Source organism: Cyanistes caeruleus, unplaced genomic scaffold (assembly GCF_971803275.1).
Source record: "Cyanistes caeruleus unplaced genomic scaffold, bCyaCae1.hap1.1 HAP1_SCAFFOLD_69, whole genome shotgun sequence".
In the NCBI taxonomy this organism is placed as follows: Eukaryota; Metazoa; Chordata; class Aves; order Passeriformes; family Paridae; genus Cyanistes; species Cyanistes caeruleus.
The window spans coordinates 3,185,001-3,193,326 of NW_028255886.1; the positions used below are offsets into that span (position 1 = coordinate 3,185,001).

Sequence of the window (8,326 nt, forward strand, 5' to 3'; positions counted from 1 at the left end):
CCACCGCCCGCTTCCGCCTGCTTCCTTTTCCCCGCTGTCCGCCCCGAGGTGCCGCTTGCTGGCTGGTGCCGTGTCTGCTCCCCGCGGGGTGGGGACGCCCCGTTGCCGGCCTGTGCAAGCGGCCGCCCGCTCACCGCCTCTGCCGGCGACTCGAGTCGAGTCACTATGACTCTTAACAGAGGTAAGTTTGCATTCCTAACTGGGCCTAGCCGCTGAAATCAGACCTCCTCGTGGTCCCGCTGGATACCCGCAAGGGTAACTAGCTGATTTCTGCCCCAGTGTGAGTGAGGTTGTGTTTTTCACTGCCTCCCTGCCTTTGGACTCGCCACCCAAAGTGCAGTTTCACGATTTTGCGTCGAAAAGTTATCGGCAGAAGCTCCTTAAAAGCTCCCTGCCTGAAACCGAGCCCGCGGTCAAGTTGGGCAAAGCTGACAGCGCTTGAGGGGGTGCTGTTAGTCAATATTCCCTCAATTGGACTTAGTTTTACTTTGAAACGGCACCACGGTAAAGGCTTTAAAGCTACTCGGTGTGTCCACGGCGACTCAAACTAATTTTAAAGACTGGTATATAAAATCGCCACAAAACCCAAATTTTAAACCCTCAGAATTGGGAAGGGAGGTTTGGAAAGTTTAAAACTGGAGTTCTACAACTCGATGCATTGTGCCGAAGAATGTAATGCCCATTGTGTGGGGCGGGAGGGGCTGGAGGAATACCCTGATGTGTACTGTGATGATACAATGACTTGCTTATCTCTAGATGATAAGGGGATTGATAAGAGCCAGGAAAAGACTGCCACACCCCCACCCACCCAGGAAGAAGCAGCAGTTTTATCAGAGCCAGAGGAAACCACTATTCAACCACCAAACAATGGGGAATCAGAAGACTGCCCTGTCATATCAGTTCCAGATGAGAATCCACCCTGCCCGTGCTGCGGTATTAAAACGAATAAAATGCCTGGATTAATTGAACATTTACTCAGAGCACATGGAATTAGAGAATGCAAATTTAAATGCACCAAATGTGATTTGGAAAATACAAATTTTCACAGCATTGCCTGCCACTATCCAAAATGCAAAGGTAAAATAAAAAAACCATCCCCAGGAAAATGGCCCTGCAATGTATGCCAGATGAGTTTTCAAACTAAAATTGGACTGGGACAACATAAAAGAATTGCACATCCAGCAGTCAGAAACCAGGAGAGGCTAGAAGCCATGAGACCAAAAGAAACATCAGCAAGAGGAGCCCAAAAGAAATGCTGGAGTGAAGAGGAGGAAAATCTGCTAATCCAACTAATAAAACAATATGAGGGTAATAAAAACATTAATAAACTGATTGCTGAACACATCCCATCCAAAACTGCAAAACAAATCAGTGACAAGAGATGCTATCTGATGTTAAAACAACAAGCCTCAATTGGATTACAAACTAACAGAAAAACAGAAGAGCAGCCACAGGAAAAAATTCAAAAGCCATCAAAGCGTAAAGAAACCACAATAAAGCACTTGAAAAAACACTAGGAAGATATTATCCCATCAAAGATCAGTGATGGCACCTTCATTTTGTATCAGGAAGCTTTCCAAGAAATTCTCAAAAAGAAAAATAAGAATCCCACCCACACCATTAGTGAAATAACCAAAGACTGCATGAAGGTATTTAAAGAGATGCACAGCTGGGAAAAGAACACGGCCTCGTCCGTGGGGCTGTGCCTGGCTGTGCTGCTGGAGCTCCACTGAGACGTGATCTGGAAGCCTCTGTCTGCTGTGGCCACCTGATCCAGCAGGCATTCTCCATTTATTTCAAGACTGTTCTTTTATCATTTTTCTGTAGTGTATAAATAAAAGATGTGTTCTAATAAATAGACTGCAAGACTGTTCTTTTGCTGCCCAGGGTCTGCAGGGCATAGGGGAAGAGGGGGAAAAGGGTGCTTGTCCTCAGCAAGCTGCCGAGGTGTGCAGTGGTGCAGGGAAAATGGCCAGAAGCCCCTTGGCCTTTGGTGGTTGTGCTGAAGCCACAAGCCCTGTCCCAGCCTGGCAGCGCCGTCTGTGTCCTCCTGCCCGTGTGGTGCTGGCTGGATTGCTGAGGGCTCCCAGGTGCATCTTGATCCAGCTCCATGAGCAGCCCCCAGGCTTGATTTGCCTTGTTCCTGACAGCCGGCTGCTCTGGTGCTTCCCTGGGGCTCCTAACTGGAGCAGGTTTATCTGAGGGGGGTGAGAATGCCAGGATGTGCCAGGACCAGAGCCCTGGGGTTTCCAAGGAAGAAACCATCAATCCCCTTTTCCAGGAGATCCCAACCCTCTGAATCACACCAGGGATAGAGAATAGCAGAATCGCTGGAGTGCTTAAGACCGGAATGCTGGGAAAAAACCTGATCTTTAATGAACCCCATTTCCTGATGGGAAATAATCCAGGAATTCAGTCCCTGGAACTGGAAAAAGAAGGAAATGTTTATTTGGGAGGTGCCATAGGTGCTCCTGGACGGGGGATTTCCCTAATCCATCCTTCCCTGATTGAGGAATGGAAGTTTGTGGGATGAGCCAGGATTAACAGACCCCTCCCTCAGGTGTGTGATCCAGGATTTTTCTGCTTTTTCCCAGCCCAGGTGAGCCATGTGCAGCATTCCAGAGGGATGGAGCTATCATGTTTGTAATCCATGATTTTCCCATTTTTTCCCCAGTTGTTCCCAGTCCAGATGAGCCATGTGCAGCCTTCCAAATGGATTGGTTCAAACCAGGAAGGATTTTATCCCCCATGGGAATAAACCTGGGCTCCAAAACAGTCCCAGAATGGCAAAATCACAATTTTAGCAGCTTTTTCCAGCTCCACATTGGAGGAACTCATGGATCTGCTGGATAATGGGTTCTCATCCCAAATAATCTGCCTGTTTGTCTAGGAACACTCCGGTGATGGTGCTGATACAAGTTGTGCTGATTCAGTCTTCTGAGAGTTTTGGGGATTTTTTTGGGGGCGGGATTTCAGGTGTCTGAGACAGCGGGGAGTGAGGCAGGAGAGAATCCAGATCCAGAAAAATACCGGATAGTGCTGGGAATGGGGAAATCGCAGTAGAAACAAGCACAAAGGAACTGGGAAAAAAAGCATTTTTAAGAAGGGAAAAAAAGGATAACATTCCAACCAAATGCACTGGATGTGTATGGATGCTGAAAGCAGGCAGGGGGCACAGAGCCTGTGTGAAACTAAGTCACACAGGCTTCTCTCTCTGGCCTGGGAAAGCATAAGAAGGAATCCCAACAGTTCTTGGTAAAGGACACCAATTTGCAGGTGTTAGTCAAGGGCTGGTGTTCCACTTAAGCAATGAAGGTGATGTGTACCTTTAATGAGCAATGGGAGTTTTACCTCTCAGACCTTCTCGAACATGTGTATAAAAGAAGATTAAGAATAATAAACTTTGCTCTCTTGGACAATGCAGCCAAGGGAGTCAGTGTCGTATTCCTCGCCGTTCCTAATACAGTGCGAGAGAAAAGAATAACTTGGAGGTGGAATAGGAGAAATTCCAACACAACAGGTTACCAAGGCCTGGGAGGGCCCAAATTTTTCATTTTATTTGGGAATTTTTTTTGTGTTTATCAATGTTATTGCATTTTGGTTTTTTCCAGGAAAATCCCGGTTTCTTTCTGATGGGACTTGCAGTTGCCTCCTGTTCTTGTAGTTCTGATTTTGCCCATCCTCATTCCCAAAATTTTTTAGAAATTTCTGTAAAATGAGGAAAATGATGATGGACTGTGGCCTTTTTTCTTTCTCCTTACTTGTGATGCTATTGCAGTGAAAAGAAGAAGAAAAAACACTGATAAGAAATGGTAAAAAAAAAAAGATAAAAAGATCAGCATTTTACCATGTATCAGTGCTTGGCTATTTGTTTTAAAGCTTTTTTGGCAAATGTTCTTTTTGCTATAAAATAGAATTATATGAAGCCCTGAAGAGGTTTAAAAAATAAGAGAGAAAAAGTAAATTATAATTTAAAATTTGGCTTCTTTTTCAAAGGAGCAATCCTTTTAGACTACAAAAGTGTTGTCGTTTTAAAGCAGTAACTAAAAAATTACTAGAAAATTTACTTATTTCTTGCTATGAGATGTGGATTAGAACAAGAGCAAAACAGGCTTAAAACTTAAAAGGAATAAAGTAAGTTCATTAACAAAACTACAAGAATAAGAACACCAGAATAAACCTCCAGAAAAACCTTTTTATCCCCCACTACTTAACCATTCCCTCGTTCAAATGACAACATAGAGATAAAAATGTTTGGAACTCAGGTGTTTAAAACAGTCCCAATCCCTGATAGAGTCTTTTCATCAGCCTTTGTAGAGAAACAGAAGTCTTCTTCTGCTAATCTATGGAGTTTCTCACAAGAAAACTATTTTTGTTATAGCTTTCTATTTTTCTGATGTCCAGAAATCTGTCATCCTATTTTCTCCTCCCATTTCACATCACTCTGAGGTGTGTTATGGGCCATGAGTCTAGGGATGTCATTTTTAAGGATGAGTTATTCAAAGGCAAAAGTTCTCTTCATTTGTCTTTGTGAGCTTCCCTGGAAAAAAGAAATTTTCTCTTTGCCTCTCAAGGCTTCAAATCTTCAACTTTTACTTCTCCCCACTCTGTTCCAGCACTTCACTACTTCACTGTATCACAATTCCTCCACCTTTTGCTCAAAATCTACACTTTGAATACTCCATTCCTCCCTATATACTCTGTCATGAATTAAAGGAGTTTTTTCAGGACACTATTGTCCATCTCCATAACTTTAACAGAAAAATATTTCAGCTTAATTAAAGCATCTCCTTATTCTCTACCTCTTCTGAAGCTTAACTCTTTTCTTTACTGTCTCTGATAGTTTATAAAGTCTCTTTACATGTTGATTACTATATTTTTCTTTTTCTGGAAAAAAAGGATTAATCTGAAAGTCTCATCTGGGTGATGAAAGAGTTAAAATCTTGCCCAGGCTTTGTAGATGGTTCTGTGATCTCTGCCGGAGCAGCAGCTGGAGTTGTCTGCGATGGAAGATTGTTCATGGCTGCTCTGGAGAGTGTGGTCACTGTCTCAGCCCGCCGCAGGTCAAGAGCTTCTTTTCTTTCCTTACTTGGCAGTCTCTGGTGAATTCAGTCACAGCAAAAACTGCAGCCAAGCCAGGGACCGGCCTGGCTCGGCCAGAGCCCGGGGCAAGCCCCGCAGGCCCCATCTCCCGGCCGGGAGCCGCGGCAGGCCCAGCCCAGCCCCTGCCCGGGCCGCATGGGCTGGGCCGGGGACGGGAAGCCAGCTAAAGCTCAGTTACCTTTCACAGCCAGAAAACAAAGAGACCAAGAAATTCCCAGGCTTAGGTCTTAAGGTGGTGTCTCACTTTTCAATGGTTAAGAACTGCTGTCAATTCTTAGAAATGACCAGCTGTTGGCTAGGAGACAAACTCCCATCAGGCTCCAGCGGTTTGAACTTCCTTAGGTGTTTCTCTTTGTTTTCTTAAATGCCAATCCATCACAGTTTGATAGACCATGCTGGATTAAATAGCATTTGTTGTTGGCCAGTTTTCCTGATTACATAGGGTCCAGTTTCAGAAATTTTTGGAGTCAATCTAATTGGTGGCTGTGTGGTAGGTATTACAACATGAACATTAAGCTCTCCCCAATATTTGGTATTGTTTTTACCACACACAACTTTGGAGGACAATTGTACAGCTGTTAAATTCAGCCAACAATCTTGATTCCAAGTTTCACAAGATTTAACCTGGCCACGAGATCCGGCGACTTGACTGTGTACAGGCTCAGTGTGGGATCCGGTACTCAGTCTGCAGCGTATTGAAACATCATCACCTTGAGTTAACAGGAAAGAAGGGAAAACATTAGTTTTGTAATTTAGCACAAAAAGGAGTGTTCACATCATGGTATGTGATTATTACACTAAATATAGGCCTTGCTACAGCATTTGTTTTAAATCTGGAAGTTCATGGTTTATCTGATCTTCATGTCCCTCGGTATTCTTCTGTAGAGAATAAACAAAACAGAGTCTGCCACATAGGGGCAGGAGATTAAAACAATGGAATTATCCAGCACGTGTTTATCCGATGCTCTTTCCCCAAGGCATCGAAGGATACCCATGCATATTCTCCTGTAGTTCTTTTAAAAGCTTCAGCTTGGACTAACCAAGATATAATCCCCACTCTTACCAGCACAAAGCGTAGAATTTCTTGCCACTTTTCCTTTTGCCATACATGAATCCTGTTTACTTCCCAGTCCTTTTGTTGCCAAAAAGGAAGCCACTCAGTATATCCCTTGAACATAGCATAGGAGTTAGTGTAGATACAGACAAGAGAGGTATTCTGTGCCTCACGCTGGAAAACACTCCAAACAGCTATCAGCACTGCATCCTGAGTGCTGCTTTCTTCCTCAGTAACAATTCGTTCAGCAGAGGAAAGGTGGAGGGCTACTGCCCTGCACCTCCACACCTCTCCCTCTCGTTTGGCAGAGGTATCAGTGAACCAAGAGTTTGCTGATTGTTTTTGCTCACTGTCCAGAACCTGTGAGTGGTGTTGCTTCAGCCCACTGCCCAGAATCAGTTGAGGGCAAGGTGGAGTGCTTGGTACAATGGGGCTGGAATCCTGCCACTGAGAGACCAATTTACTTAATTTTTCAAGCGGCAGGTTAACCATTAAACCCTTCAGTACCCCTTTCTTCACCCCCAAGTTCCACCAATACTGTAGACTAGAAATTTGCCTACCGTTTTCTGTTTTTATATTAGGAGGGGTTTCTTTAATTATCAAGTCAGGTTTGTCATGGCTGCTACTTAAGCTCTCAGTTTTTTGTATCACCTGATTTTTTACAGCTCCTTCTGTTATTGAGAAGATGTTAGAGTCATGTTCAATCTGGGCATACCACTTTCTCACTGAGGCCCTCTGGACCACCCCATTGGAGGGGGGAATCCCAGTACTGACTGTCTTCATAACTTCAAAAGGGCCTTTTAATGCAATTGGTTGTTGTTGTGCAGTTTTTCCTACTTCTATGAGAGCTGGAATAACTACAAACAATCCTTTTTCCCAGGTAGTGTAACTCTTTTCAGCATCTTTATTTTTTATTACTTCTTTTTCATCTCCTCCCATGAGGATATTATCTATGGTTGTTTCGAGGAGAATTGCTGTAGGTTTCAGTGATTCTGGAAGACCACAAATTAAAGGGGTCATAATTTTAGCATTCACAGGTAGCAACATTGGTGATTCATAACCAGCATTTAATTTTCTTTCATGAATCACTTGCAAACAAGCTGCCTTATGAATATTTTCTAGAATTTGGTCTGGGGAACCAGCCAAAGCTACAGGATCTCCCCTTTCCAGGGGGTTAAGTCCCCCTGGCCAATATGCAGCTCGCTGGGTTAGGGACCATGGGTTGCGGTTATCTCCTGTTGTTAAGAAAACACCATGTCCCAAATAACCACTTGCTTCTTGTTCTGTTCATCGAATTTGATCTCCCCCTGTGAGAGACACTCAGAATACGTATTCTGTCTCTGAGTCATGAGGGAGACGCCCGTACTCCTTTTTTAACTTAGCCAATGCAGTAGCAGTGTATGGGATTTCTTTAGTGGTTATATGCAGATCAAGATCTTCATCATTGATGTAGTTATATTCTGTTTTAATCAAAAGTCTTACTTGGGAGCAACAGTTTTCACCACAATTTTTTACCAAATGTAATTCTGCTTGAGGATATATGTGATTTGTCTGAGGAGTTTCTTTTTCCAGCAACTCCTTAAAGGAGTCAGCACACTGTGAATTTTTGGCACACTCCTCACTCAGGGCAGTTTGTAAGAAATTATTTTCTTCATTTTGCAAACTTTCAACTAAATTTTGTAGGGATTGACTAATTGCATTTTCTTCCTACCTTTGTCTCATGCGAGCCTCTACAGCTGACGTAAGGCAGGCTCCCAATACAGAACAAATTATGGCTTTATTATGGCCAAATTTGAACTTTGCCTCATGTTGCAGGGAGCAAATTCTGTCAGTTACATTTTCCAGCTTGAACCAATTATTTTGAGCCCATTCTTCCCCAGCTGGAGAGGGCCTAGCATTATGTTTTGCTAACAAAACAAAATGCAGCTTTATCTTTTGCACTAGAGTTTTCAGAGTTTTCATTCATCTTTGTGTGTGAAGGGACCAATACCATTACAGGGAGTAAAGTAAAACTTAGTTAACACTACGCAGCCCATGCTATGTTTCCCTTTGCTTCCCTGAATGGGTGAAGAGACCAAATCTGCTTGTGACTCTTTCAGTTTAAAATATCTGCTGGTCTCTCTGCTACACCAAGCAGTCAAAATAGAAAAAAATATCAGTCCCACCTTT

The 8,326-nt window shown here is 43.4% G+C and overlaps 1 long non-coding RNA gene across 1 annotated transcript in view; it reads left to right on the forward strand.

Moving 5' to 3' along the window:
- The window catches only part of LOC147647069 (uncharacterized), a 2,013-nt gene extending 157 nt beyond the window's left edge, over positions 1–1,856 (forward strand). The window contains exons 1-2 of the long non-coding RNA XR_015281687.1: positions 1–181; positions 757–1,856. The exon at positions 1–181 is cut by the window's left edge and continues 157 nt beyond it. This is a non-coding gene — a long non-coding RNA (uncharacterized LOC147647069). The remainder of the gene's footprint in view (positions 182–756) is intronic.
- Positions 1,857–8,326: the final 6,470 nt, after the last annotated feature.